The sequence below is a fragment of the Chrysochloris asiatica genome, unplaced genomic scaffold (assembly GCF_000296735.1).
Source record: "Chrysochloris asiatica unplaced genomic scaffold, ChrAsi1.0 scaffold00009, whole genome shotgun sequence".
NCBI classification, from domain to species: domain Eukaryota; kingdom Metazoa; phylum Chordata; class Mammalia; order Afrosoricida; family Chrysochloridae; genus Chrysochloris; species Chrysochloris asiatica.
The window spans coordinates 25,377,192-25,387,039 of record NW_006408527.1 but is presented as its reverse complement, the minus strand read 5'-3'; the positions used below and the strand labels follow the sequence as shown (position 1 = coordinate 25,387,039).

The window sequence follows — 9,848 nt, the reverse complement described above, 5'->3', positions numbered from 1 at the left end:
AAAAAAAAAAAAAAAACTGCATTCAGAGAAAAAAAGGAATCTGAAGGATGAACACAAGAGAACATGTAAAAGAAAGATCCAAAGAGTTGGAATCAAAAGGTTCACTTGAGGTGTTAATGAACTCTTTTATAATCATTTATAATGATTATATATATATACTTTATAATGATCAAAGTTTTCTGTTTTGAGGTCTCACAAATATCTGTTATATTTAATAAATAATTTTTCTAAGGATTAACTACGTATTTCTGATCTGCCAGTTTCTAAAATCGCTTCATGTTTTTTTAAAAAAGATGTACTAAATTGATCCTTTTAAGGTCTTCTGGCAGTTCCCTCATTTTCCACACTTTCCCAGATACAGACGGTTTTGCAATCCCACCCACAGTTTCTTGCAGGATCCTTGTGTGTACTCTGTGTGTACCTGGAGACCTGAATTCATTTAAAACAGCTAGCTCTGTTACAGTTTAGCTGCCTCTCTTAGTTTTAATTCCCTCTTAATGATGATCAGTTCATTAAAAAGATTGCAAGTTAAAAATGACTTGTATTTGCCCTTTGCTCCTTGCCATTTAGTTCAAGTTGTTAATACTGTTTGCTTTATTTTAGAATCTATTTTTATTTGTCTTGACATAGTAATAGGATTTGAACGATCTTGTTATGGGCAGGCTACGAGCAGGTATAATTATAAAATATTTTCTTTATAAATTGCCACTTTTTGTCACTTAGTCATTGTTTTATCTAATAGACCAGTAATGGTGTGTTTTCATAGTAATTGGTTTTCCAATAAATGAGTCAACCTATGACCTTCTCTAGGTGGGAAGGATCCACTCTAGTGGTATCATCCTAGTTTTCAATAATTAAAAAATAAAGATGTCTTATTATAAGAAAATACAAGACATCTTTGAAACTCCTAACTTCTAATGTTTCTTGAAATTCAATCCATTGAGTTGTTTTTCTCCAAATTGAAGAAAAATACAATGCCTCCCAAGCTGAGGTTTTAGTTTGCCAAGTTTCTGTCTACAGCAGACTTTTTAATGACAAATTTATGAAACTCTGAAAAAAAAGAAAAGATAGATGTGGAACTGCTGACAGAACCACTTTACAATGGTGCTTCCAGAGCTGATAGGGCTTTATACAAGAGCCTGGGCTTGGTTTTATAGAAAGCTGGATTAAAATTTGAGTTAAAAAATGTGACTCAGATCACTTAATACAGTTCCTCAATTTATTTGTTAGTAGATCTGTTAGAGAAGGCAGAATTCCTGAAATCACTTCTCAACATGTAAGAAATTCTTAAACCAGCTTTTGGGACCATAATAAAAATGTTTAGATAATAGAGTTTTGAAATATTTTGAAACCAAGAGGATTTTTTTTTAAACAATGAGATTCATCTTTGCTTGCATTGTTTTGGAATAAAATAAAAATTCAGAAATGGAATGGATTTCCCTTCCTTATTCCAGGTAATTAACAACAACAACAAATTCCAGGTAAAGTAGCTTAGTGAGTTTAGAAAACAGCAAATTAGAACTATTATTAGGAGAGTCACACAACTCTGGAAAATGTTTTTGTTTAGATCAAGTACTCTCATTTGGGAGAAAAACAATAAAAGAGTACTAAACTGTAGAATGTACAAAAGTTTTAAATTAAAAAGTCAGAGGACTATATATGATAGTTTAATTATGACTTCCAAATATTAGGATTGATTTTTGAAGAAATACCCCATTAGTCATAAAATGTTCATTCCTACTTATGATGTCACTTAGAGGACTAAGATGCACTTGACCAAACCTATGGCATTGTCAATCCCCTCAGATGCATGCAAAAGCTGGACAAAGAGTAAGGAAGAATGAAAATTTGATGCCTTTTAAACATGGTATTGGTGAAGAAAATTAAATATATCATGAGCATTGAGAACAATGAATAAATCTGTCTTAGAAGAAACACAGCTGGAATGTTCCTTAGAAGTAAAGATGGCAAGATTTAGTCTCACATATTTCAGATATGCTATCAGGAGAAAGACATCATGATTGTAAAGTGGAGGGTCAGCAAAAAAGAGGAAGATGCTTAACGTGATGAACTGACAAAATGGTTTTCACAATGGACTCAAATATAGCATAGACTGTGAGAATGGTACAGGACCAGGCAGTGCTCTCTTCTGCTATACATAGGTTCGCTATGAATGGGAACCAATGGAGTAGCACCTAGCAATAATAACATTCCTGAATCCTACTCCATTATAAAGTTCACTTTTGAAGTTGTACTAGTTGCCATTTTGAATATCATACACTGAATTATTTTTATAGTGTCTGTAGTAAATGGCAAACATTTAGAGACTTAAAATATATACATTATCTTACAATTCTGAAGAGCACATGTTCAAAATAGATTTCATTGAATTTGATAATTTTATGTGTTGACTTGGATAGGCTGTGTTTCCTTGTTTTTGTTGTTAGGAGCCATTGAATCAGTACTGATAAATGGAGAAAAGATTCGAATTGTCAGACTTCATTTTGCTTAGATACACAATCAACAATCATGGGAGCAGCAATCAAGAAAGGAAATGACATATTGCTTTAGGGAAATCAACTACATAAGACCTGTTTAAAGTGTTCAAAAGACATAATTTTAAGGACTAAATTGTGTCCAGCCCAAGTCATGATATTTTCAGTCTCCTCTTATGCATATGGAAGTTGGAAAATGAATAAGGAAGATTGTAGAAGAATCAATGCATTTGAATTATGGTGTTGGAGAAGAATATTGGAGTACCACAGACTTCCAGGAGAACAAACAATTCTTTCTTGCAAGAAGTACTTTACCTGTCATACTTCAGATATGTTATCAGGAGGGATCAGTCCCTGGAGAAGTACATCATGCTTGGTAAAGTTGAGGGTCAGTACAAAAGAAGAAGATCCACAATGAGATGGATTGGCACAGTGGCACCAGCAATGGGCTAAAAGGTAACAACACTTTTGAGGATGGCGCAGGACCAGGCAGTGTTTTATTCTGTTGTGCATAGGGTTGTTGTGAGATGGAACTGACTCAACAGCACCTAACAACAACAAAATCACTTGTATTTCTATCACAGTAGCTCTCTCTAGCTAACTAAGACAATTGGATAAATCAGCATTTTAGCCAGGTTGCATTCTTTTCTGGAGACATTCAGGAAGAATCTATTTCCATGTCTTTTCTAGCTTCTAGAAGCCAAACACATTCCTTGACAGATGGCCCTTTCTTTCATGTTCAAAGTCAGTTATAGCAGATAGAGTCCTTTCCACATCTCATCATTGTAACTTTTTATCTGTTCCCCTCTCACTTTTAACAGCTCCTTGGTAAGAATGGACCCACATAGGAAGATCCAAGAAAATTTCTCCATTTTCAATTCTTTTGTTGTTGTTGTTGTTATGTGCCATGGAGTTGTTTCTGACTCAGAGCGACCCTGTACAGGGTTTCCGAGGCTGTAAATATTTACGGGAGCAGAAAGCCTCATCTTTCTCCCACGGAACAGCTGGTAGTTTCGAACTGCTAACCTTAAGGTTCACAGCCCGATTCGTAACCACTACACTACCAGAGCTCCTTCCCTTTGCCATGTAACTTAACAGATTCACTTGTTCCAGAGTTGGGACATAGACATCTTTGGGATATCATTAGTCTATTTATAGTTTATACTTTGCATTAAACTGGAGAACAGAAAAATTCATAAAAATTTCACTAGTCAAAACCACCTATCATCAAATTTTTACTGAGTGAAATTTTTGGCAAGGAAGAAATTCAAAACCTTTACCTAGAGAATCCTTTGGTAGAATTTTACAGGTAGAATTCATATTGGCTAAGTAAATATTGTTATAAAATGTCTGTGGTTTTGTTATACATGTAAATGAGAAGACCTGTGTCAATATTGCTAGATATTTCCTGCTTCCACAGAGTGGAACTTGAATGTTCTCAAGTCTTTGATTTTAATTCTTATTTTTCCATTTAATAGTTCTATAATCCAGAATGTTTTCTTCATCTGTATTGCAGTGCTGAAGGTTAATGTCTGTAAAAAGTTTAGCTCAATGAATATTACCTGCTTTAAATATTAAAGGCTTTGGTTTCAATAAGCAAGTCTGTTCACACATTTATCCTTCCATTTTAGATTGCTAAAGCTTCTAGGGCTGGAGCTGTGTTTTATATGTTTGTTTGTTTTATTCCTAAAACACAGCCCAAGGTTTTATTGGCCCACAAAAGGTGCACATTGAATGAATGGATAAATCATTAAAATTTTAGACAATTGTTCCTTTGGAGAATCAATGCATTTGAGTTATGGTGTTGGAGAAACATATTAAAAGTACCACGGACTGCCAAAAGAACAAATCAAATCATGTTGGAAGAAGTGCAGCCAGAATGCTACCTGGAAGTCAAGATGGCCAGATTTCATCTCTCATACTTCAAAAATATTATCAAGAGGGACAAGTTTCTGTAAAAATTACTATGCTTGGTAAAGTGGAGTCAGTAACCAAGAGGAAGAACCCAAATGAGATGGCTTGGCAGAGTGGCAGCAATAATGGCCTTAAGAGTAACGAAGATTGTGAGGTTGGCACGGGACAAAGGCAGTGTTTCATTCTGTTGTGCATAGGATTGCTATGGCTCAGAACCAACTTGAAGGCACCTAACAATGACAACAATTTGATGAACAGTTTTTCTGGGTATATGCTTCTTGGTTGGCATTTTTTTTTTTTTCCTTCTTTCAGAAGTTCATATGTCTCCCCACTGCCTTCTTGCTTGCATGGTTTCTACTGAGAAATCAGAAGTTGATGTTACTGGTTCTCCTTTGTAGGTAACTTTCATTTTTCCTGAGCTGCTTTCAGGATTCTTTCTTCTTGAGTTTGGAGAGGTTTGATTATGATATGTCTTAATTACTTTTTTTGGTCTATCCTGTTTAGGATTCATTCAGCTTATTTTAGGTTTATCTTCTTGTCTTTCATGATGTTAGGGAAATTTTCTTCTAACAACTCTTCAACTATCTCTTCTGTGCTTTTACTTGTCTCTTCCTCTTCTGGAATTCTAACCACCTGTAAGTTATTCCTTTTCTTGTTGTCCCACATGAATCTTAAGTTTTTTTCAATTTATTCTTTCTTTTTTTATGATTGCTATTCTAGCTTACTAGTATTGAGAGACTTATATCCAAGTTCACTAATTTGGGGTTCCATTGATTGAAATCTGCTCCTCTGCCCTTTCAATGTATTGCATTGCCTATTTCTGGAATCTTGGTATTAATATTATGGGAAAAAAATTTTTTTTTTTTGCAGGATTTTATTGTCTCAATCCCTATTCTATATTTTTTAAATGTTCCTTTTGTGATTTCCTGAATCCTTCCTTGCTTTTCTCTGCCTTTTTTGTCAATAATTTGGAGGTACATAAATACCATTATCTTGAATTCTTTTTCAGGTAGTTCCAATGCCTTTTTCTTCGTCAAAAAAGTTTTCTAGCTCTGGCTCTTGGTCATTTGGTTGAGTTACTTTTTAATGTTTCTGCATGTGAGCAGAGATTCCCTGCAACTTTGGAGACATTGTGCTGCAGGTGTAATTGTATTAAGTTGATAATTGTATGTTGGTATATTCTTAGCCACTCCACAAGTGGCACCGAGTAGGTGTGATCAGGAGATGAGTTTGTGCATTGTTCTCTGTGCAATTCAGTTGAGGGTGAATTTAGCTGATGTTGGTTGTTGCCATTGATGCAGTGTATAGCAGTGGTATTAGCTCTTGCAAAATGGGTGGGCACATAGAAGGTACAGTTGTTGTTGGACTGTATGGAGACTCTTGCTATATCCTGTTGGGTGAGACTAGAAGGGAAAATACACATATACGAGAAAATGAAAACTAACACAAACCAGCAAACAGCAGTGAAAAAAGAAAATAGTAGAGGGGGGAAAAAGCACGCAACAGCTAGATAAAGAATATAAAAACTGAAGAGAAAAGGAAAATAAAATAATAAAAAAGAGAAAAGGAAAAAGACATAAATCCAATTAGTAAGAGGCATGATTAAAAGGGAAAGAGATCAGAGAGTAGCGAACAAAAACCAAAAAACAAGTAGGGATGAAAAGAAGAAGAAAAAAAGAAGTAGAAATGATTTGGAAAGACAATCAGCAAAGAAAAGAAAAAATGAAAGGGATGTTAGAAAATTTTGAAAGCAAGAGGGAGAAAGAATAAACAAACAAAAATTATGAAAGGAAGAAAAAAAAGCAGGGCAAGTGTCAGACATAGAAAGGAGAAATTTCTGGGGTCTCCTACCAGTCAAGGGCTTCACTTCATGAGCTGATAAATGATGAGACATTTACACTCAATTCTAGGTGGAGTTCCTGAAGGGTTAGATGTCTGTTCTGGGCATCAATTCTGGAAGTCATTCATGTAGACCCCAAAGCAGCTAGTGGATCACAGTATTTCCATCCCGGAGGGGAGCCAAGGAGGAGAGGTGCCTCAAGTCCAGGGCTGACCAGAATTGGCTCTGTGGAACTAGAATAGGCCACACTAGCAGCTAGTGCTGCTAGCTCTCCACACACTTTGATGTAACACCAACAGCCTGGAGAACAGGAGCTTCCCTGGGAGTATACGTGGGGCCAGCCATACTTCTGGTAACCAATGTAATGTGAGGTACAAGAAAACAAAACAAAAAATATTTCACCCATTCCTCTCCATTATGATGTGGTATGCCTCTGCTTCACCTACTGCCCTCTTGCCTTCAAAGTAGTCACCAGTGAAAGTTCAAGATGGCCACATTGTGCCTGGCTGGCCTGCACAGATCTCTAGTCACTCTCCCCCAACACACACACACACACACACACACACACACACACACACACACACACATCTTTTCAGCTTCTTCTCCTAGTGAGAGCTAGTCCTGGGTTTGCCGCTCTGACTCTGCACCAGAATGGAGTTAATACAGATAGCTCTCCCCTCAGTTAATGGGGCCCACACAACCTGGGCCTTCACCTTCCTGCAGGTCCAGCCTCTTGGAGAGCAAGAGCTTCCCTGGGGATGTATGCAGGTGGGGGCTGACAACACCTCTGGTCACTAGTTGAGTGTGGTGAACTAGGGGGAAAAAAAAAAACAAAAAACAAAAAACCTCTCAGACCTTAATCTCTGTGAGCCACAGGTATGTTTCTGTACTCTTATGATTGGCAGTTAAAGGTCACCAGTCTGCCCTTTTTCCCCACATCTGACCATTTCTCCTAGTAAAACTTCAATCCACTTATCTATCCCTTCATATGAAGCTTAGAGTTCCAAGACTATTATCTACAGCTGTTTCATTTGGTTTTCCACACCTTTGTTGTCAAAGGTCCATACAGCCATTCTGCCTAGTCTGCCATCTTGCTGCCTTTGACAACTTCAATTGTTACTCCATTTATCATCATGTTATTTATTGGTCTAGTTATGTGTATTTATGTATTCTTAACATTGAGGTGCAATCCATATTGAAGGCTGTGGTCTTTGATGTATATCAGCAAGTATTTCAAGTCCTCTGCAGTGTCAGCAAACAAGGTGGAGCCATCTGCATTTTGTAAGTTATTAATGAATCTTCCTCAACTCCTGATGCCATGTTCTTCTTCTTATAATCCAGTTTCTAAGATTATTTGCTCAGCATACAGATTAAATAAACTTGGTGATAGGACAAAACCCTGACACACATCTCTCCTGATTTTAAACCATTCAGTATCCCCTTGTCCTGTTCAAGTGATGATCTGCTGGTCTATGAACAGGTTCCCCAAGAGCACAAAAAAGTGTTCTGAAATACCCACTCTTTCCAATGTTATCCATACTTTTTTTAAGAACCACAAAATCAAATACCTTTGCGTTATCAATAAAGCACAAGCAGACATCTCTCTGATACTCTTTTCTTTCAGCCAATAGTTCTATGCCATCTTCTGAATATCTTAGTTCCAAGTTGGCTTGAATTACTGGCAGTTAGCTCTCTGTTGTACTGCTGCAAAAGTTTTTCAATTATCTTCAGCAAAATTGTATTTACATGTGATTTAACAATTTTGTTTGATGACTTGCACATTTTGTTGAGCCACTTTGATTTGGAATGAGCACAAATATGAATCTCTTCCAATCAGGTGACTAGGTAGCTGTTTTCCAAATTTCTTTGCTTAGATGAGTGAGGGTGTCCAGCATTAAATCGGTGTTTTGAAATATTTTAGTTTATTCCATTAATTCCTGTAGTCTTGCTTTTTGCCAATGTCTTCAGTGCAGTTTGGAATTCTTCCTTCAATACCATAGGTTCTTGATCCTATAGGACCTCATGACCAATTCTTTTTGGTACAGTAATTCTGTGTATTCCTTTCACCTTTTCTTTTTAAAGCTGCCTGCATAACTCAGTATTTTCCTCATAAATCTTTTTGTGAATAGAAAGCTACATCTTTCTTACAAGGAGCAGCTGGTGGTATAGAACCACCACCATTATGGTTAGCAGTTCAGATTTATCATACAATGCCACTAATGCTCCTTTTTGAGAAATAAACCAGCATAAAATAAGGTAATCTCCAGGGTCCTGGGTGGTTTGTGATCATCTACTACCCTAAAGAGTAGTCCTTTAAATCCACCTCCACTTCACAGCACTACTCTTTAACACATTGGGTTGTCATGAGTGGAAACTAATTTAATGACAATGGTTAACTGGAGTCCTGGTGTGGCGCTGTGGGTTAATGCACCAGACTGCAAAGCCATTTGAACTGCAAGATTGGCAGTTCAAGTTCACTAGCTGCTCCTTTGAAACCCTACTATACAGGGTCACTATGGGTCGGAACAAACTCGACGGCACTTCACAACAACAACAACAATGTGTTTATAGGTCCTCCAACATTCCAATATATGGCAACTCTGCATTAGTTTACACCCTTACTTTCAAAGCAGAAACACAAATTTCTAGATCAGTAGCCCATAAAGCACTCTAAATATATATTTAATATTCTTGGAAAGAAAATACACCCTAGGGCTAAAATAATCCAAATATTAACCATTGTAATTAGTAATGAGTAATTAGTATTATAATGCAGGAAGCAGTGTTAATGCAGGAAGAAGTGAGGCTAAAATAGCCTAGGAACTTGGAGATGGAGCCTCTTCATGGTTTATGGTCAGAACTCCAAGGATGGCACAGCTGGTGCTCAGATCTCTCTGTGGGGGGTATAGTGTATATCTGGACCACCAAGAGGAATCAGGAATTCTGATTTCTGGTAATGAGGTTACAAAAAGAATCTGGAGATTAGATACATAGCTGTCCTTGAATGTCAGTGGGAAACTCATAGAGTTCAAAGCAGGTTACAAAGGCTTCTTTTCCTCTCATCACCTTCTGGTCTACCACCCATTGACAAACACCAACTAAAAGGCACTTTATAAAGCAGTCTGGAAAATACAGTTTACTGAATCCCAATCTTAGCATCACAGAGTAAAGTATAGAAACAATACACTTGATTCTAAAATCTAAACTATAATATGTAAATAACTAGAAAAAGCTATACTTTTTCAGCACATATCTGCTTTCTCCACCTATATAAAGCCTCTGCAAAGCAACAACTTTATGCCTCTAACAAGATGCAAGTATCCTTCATAGAAATGAAAACTCACCTCCCCCAAAAAAAGATACACAAAGTTCATCCTCTCTCTAGATGATGCTTTTTCTAATTCACTTATAACACAACATGCATATTTTCTAACGTAATGAAAAAATTTTAAAGATTTCTATTACAAACAACCACTACATAAAAATTAGAAAATATTTGATTTAGTTAGGTATCTTTGAGTTGGTTCTACCTTAGCAAGCAAAACATTGTCCATATATATATGGATGGACTATAATACACACATACACATATATGGATG

At 36.5% G+C, this 9,848-nt stretch overlaps 1 pseudogene; it reads right to left on the bottom strand.

The window, feature by feature from the left end:
* Positions 1–9,848, bottom strand: part of LOC102819803 — a 124,678-nt pseudogene that overhangs the window by 110,584 nt on the left and 4,246 nt on the right.